We start from the raw sequence: 4,992 nt of genomic DNA on the forward strand, positions 1-4,992 counted from the left end.
AGAGATAACCTATGAGGCTAAAGGAGAAAGAAGGGGTTGCTTCTGGATGGAACCAAGAAACAATAGAGGAATGGAACAGTGATCAGAGGAAAAGAACAGTCTTAGGGTTGGCGGAACTTAGAGACGGCGTTGAAAGGTTTCAAACCTTCTATCTCCTTCTTGTAAACTTATGTTCTGTGCATTCTAAATAGACTCCAGGGATGTAATAAAACTTTAAAACGAATGTTTGTGCATAATGAATCAAGCTGCAATCTGTTTTACGTTTTGTGTAACTGTTTTTGCTTTCTTGCATAGACTGCTATGATTTGGATTTAAATTTCTGTAAATCAATTCATAATGGAATCCGAAGAGTTCTAAGGGCTGTTTAGACTTTGATTGAACCCTGAAAACTTTAAAAAAATTCGGAACAGAAGATTGAAGTTCGCCGTTAGCGAAGAAGACGAACAGAGGAGGTGGGAGAAGGCTCTCAGGAGGAGAGCCGGCTCCCTAATGGAGGGAGCCAACTCCCATGAAGAAAGAGTTGGCTCGGATGGAAAAAAAACCCCTACGGGGTGTTTTCGGATGACTTTCTGAATCCAGGGGCTTAAATGGAATTTTTGGACAGTTATGGGAGGTTGTAAATGTTTAAATTTTACCTGTTAGACCATTAAAACCGTTAGTATAAGTTGGTGTGCTAATTGTAGAAGACATCATGAATTATAAAACATTAATGTGCATGTTGTCAAGAAGGAAGGGGGACTGAATTACTAGTTGTTTTAGCAAGTTAAATGAACTGATATAAAAAGGATTGTTAGGATTTTGTATAAATGGTATATATAACATTTTTCAGCTCTAGGAAGGTTGGTTATCCTGTGGTTATGGACGTCATGTAATTTTAACAAGTCAGTCACATGCCGTCGGGAGTAGTAGAAGTTTTAGTTGCCATTTTGTGTTAGCGAACTAAACGGACTAGTATGAAACTATAATTGGGAATTCATATAGTGTACTCTGTCTAGACTTCTGAGTGTCATTATATCGGGTGCAGTATTTATAAATTAAGGATTAAAGGGGCGTCATGGGATTTAAATACTGATTTGCATGCCGTTAAGGATTGAGGAGGATTTAATTACTAATCTTTGTTTTAGTAATTTAAATGAACTAGTATGGAAAAGGATTGTTTAGGGAATTCTAGCATAATGTGCTCAGTGTAAAATTCTGATAATCATTATATCATGCTATAGATGTAAATTGATGAACTGTTATAGTTTTTGTTTTGTCAATTGGATGGATATGGATGGTTTAAATTGTTTAACAATTCTTTAGTAAATTTAAATGGAAGTTTTATGATTATAATCATATACTGGATGCATGTTAGGATCTTATCTATATCTGATTTCTATTATATTGGTTTTTGGATATACTTGATGTTCATTTGAGTGTGCATCATTTATGAATCATATACATTATATGCACCGGTATGAGACGGTGGCATATCGGAGATGGATTAGATCAAAAAGTTAAATCCTACCTCTTCATACATACGGAATGGATTAACTAAAACAGTTAAATCCTACATGGATGCATGCCTTGTCAACTAAAACAGTTGAACGACATAACGGATGTTTGTTTTACTTTTCTACATTAGGAAGGATTTATATATATACTTATGGTATTGTGATATGAGCTTGAGTCTCAGGATCATGGTTAGGGTGCGTATATCGCAAATGTTGAGTAACTAAATAAAGCTGATGTTCACTGACCGGAGATGTACATGGCCACTAGAAAGTGTGGTTTACATGTTTCCTTCTATACAGGCTAAACTACACCATAGGCTAGTGAGCATCCTATAGTGTGTATTTATATATTTATAGACTATTTTAGTTATTACTGAGCTGTCTAGGATGTATCTGCGTATCGGGTTTATGTATGTATTGTAGTAGGATGGAACTTACATGTGGGCCTGACCCACTCTTATTTTTTAGGTGTTCGTCAGTACTAGGCTTAGAGCTTGATCGTGATGATACAGATACAGACACTCACTCTTCCGACTATATAAGATTTTCTTTCTTATTTTAGTTTTGGATTTTAATTCTGTAATTTTATTTATCGTTTGGGATTAATAGGGGTCCACTAGATGGATTCCCGAGTTGTACAGATTTGAAGGTGTAAAATTTATTAAATTTTTATTTAAAGGATTTTTGTATTTAGAATTCTTTTCAGCGTATTATTTTATTTTGAATTCTTTTGTACTCTTGCTTGTTTATATATTGATCATCTGGTATCCCTCAGATCTGTGCTTGGACTTGATCACCCGTGGATCTAGAATCGAGGGGTATCACACATACCATGCTCTAGGTGCTTACTTTAACCCATAAAGAGCCTTTTTAAGATGAAAAACAAAATCAAGATTATGTGAATCAGTAAAACCTTTTGGTTGTGTTATATAAACTTCTTCCTGCAAAAAACCATTAAGAAAAACACTTTTAACATCCATTTGAAACAATTTGAATTTAAAGTGACATGCAAGAGCAAAAAGAAGTCAAATAGACTTAAGTCTAGCAACACGAGTAAAAATCTCATCAAAATCAATTCCTTCAACTTGAGTGTATCCTTGTGCAACTAATCTAGCTTTATTTCTCATCACAAGACCATATTCATCAAGTTTATTTTTATAGATCCATTTAGTCCCTATGATATTAACATAACTAAGTCGAGGCACTAGTTCCCAAACATCATTCTTCACAAATTAAAGCAATTCTTCTTGTATAGCTATAAACCAATCAGAACTTTGAAGAGCTTCATCAACATTCTTAGGTTCAAATTGATCCATGTGACATGAGTGTACTATATCATCTACAATACATGAGTGTCCTACATCATCACGGACAGTACTCCTAGTATCATGCTTATCCCATGGACCTATCACATTGTCAATCGGATGACTCAATCTAACTCTAGAATTGCTAGATATGGGTATATCTAGAGATGGTGCAGGAATTCCTATAGGTTCATCAATGATGACCTCTAATTTCTCATCTTCATCTTCTTCAACCTCTTTACCTTCTCCACCTATATCATCAACTCTTTTTTCCTTATGAATTGTAGGTTCTTTCCTTTCACTTGCAATTTCAAAATTAGTTTCTTCTTCATCAAGTTGAAACGGGGTTATCTTAGATTTTGTATCATCAAAAACCACATTTATAGACTCCATGACCACTTTGGTTCTAAGATTAAAAACCCTATAAGCCCGACTTACTTGTGAATACCCCAAAAACACACCTTCATCACTTCTAGAGTCAAATTTTCCCAAGTGTTCCCTATCTCCAAGGATATTGGTGTGCACGTCATCAAGCACCCAAAGTTTGCAAAAGAGATGATGGACTAAGATGGGTGTGGCCAAGTTTTACATTTATAATTTGCCACTACTACCTTTCACTAAAAATATAGTTAGGGCGAGTAGGGATCGTCTCAAGGGATTGGTGGGTCGTATTAGGTAAACCTGTCAACGGATCGGATTTGGACCGGATCATGGTCAATCCGATCCGAATCTGATAAGCATAATGAGTGGTCCGATCCGGTCCGACAATCCGACGGATTTTTACTAAGCCAATCCGTATCCGATTTGTTTGATTATCGGATATCCGATCCGATAGTCCGGTCCGATAATGTAACTACACACTTTGCACAAATTAACAAACAAATTAGGTAGGAAACTTGAAAAAAAAATTTGAGAGAGAGTTTTTACAGATAAATTTATGAAAATATTTACACCAGAAAATGTAATAAAAATCAAATTGAGAGAGACAAGAATAATACAAAAAAAAAAAAAAAAAATTAACTAACAGATTTTATGAAATAGAAAAAAAGGAACATCACAAATTAGGGTAAAAAATATATCAGTGTTCAGTAGGTAGCAAAGGACCAGTAGTTGGCGCAGACAAAACTCCACTTTCAATGGTTCTTCAACTGATCTTTTCCTCTGTTTAACCATCAGATACTCTTCCGCTGCTGGGGTTGACTCCTGCTTGCCCTAGTTCTTGGGGATGCCGATGTTGAAGGCCTAGTTTAGGGACGGTGAGATCTGAGTGCACAACTTGAATATTACGGGCCTCTGTTCCCAACTAACACAGATTGAGGGAAAAAGGTCACAAAAGAAAGAAGCTCGACCAAGAGCTTGAAGGAATCAAAGCAAAAATTCCAATTAAAAGTAAGATCGGATCAGAGAGAAAGGAAGAACACTAACCTGAAAGGAGTAATATTTTGCAGTGATCGCCGATCGATGGCTTCCTTTTTCTGATTTGTGTTGCAACTTTGCTACGTGGGACTGTGGGAGTGTTTGGAAAAAAGGTTGTTTTGTGGCAACGGTAGTGTGAGTGAGAGAACAGATGATATAATGTTGTTGTGAACTTGTGAGCTAGGGTTTAGATAGATTAAAGAAGGCTTAATGGGCTTGGGAACAAGAAGTGGGCTTGAAGATGGATTTGGGGCTTGACTCATATATATATATATATGGGCTTGGAGATGGGTTTGGGCCTGGAGTGCTGAACTCTTATATATATATATATATATATATATATATAAAATTTTAATTCGGATTGGATTATTATCGGATCGAATCGGTAAAATCCATATCCGATTTGTTAAGTAAACGGATTATCAGATTCGGATTATAAACGGGTTATCGGATTTTTTGTCCAATCCTTATCCGACTAATCGGATCGGATTCGGATCAAAATCCGATCCATTAACACGTCTAGTATTAGGTTGTGGAATCTAGATTAGGGTTAGTAGGTCGAGTGATCAAAAGATTGGTTGGTGATTGAATTATATTAAGATGCAAATTAAACTAAAGTAAACAATTGAATGCAATAGAGAGAAAATAAGAGAGAGAGAGATCTTGGGGTTTAGAGATCACCACTAAGCATAGCTTTTCTACACCCTTAATGAATGATTAATGAGGGGGAAAACATGTATTGCAACAATAGTGTATGTGTGTGTGGTTGTTTCAACAAG

General features: G+C 35.8%; 1 long non-coding RNA gene across 1 annotated transcript; it reads right to left on the reverse strand.

Moving 5' to 3' along the window:
- Window positions 1-3,670: 3,670 nt before the first annotated feature.
- Window positions 3,671-4,337, reverse strand: LOC132298770 (uncharacterized). The gene is made up of 2 exons (XR_009479950.1): window positions 4,223-4,337; window positions 3,671-4,100 (listed from the first exon to the last, which is right to left on the reverse strand). It is a non-coding gene; the product is annotated as an uncharacterized LOC132298770 (long non-coding RNA).
- Window positions 4,338-4,992: the final 655 nt, after the last annotated feature.

This window comes from Cornus florida, unplaced genomic scaffold (genome assembly GCF_030987335.1).
Source record: "Cornus florida cultivar Cherokee Brave unplaced genomic scaffold, ASM3098733v1 CherokeeBrave_3.0.0_Hap2_Chr03, whole genome shotgun sequence".
NCBI lineage: Eukaryota > Viridiplantae > Streptophyta > Magnoliopsida > Cornales > Cornaceae > Cornus > Cornus florida.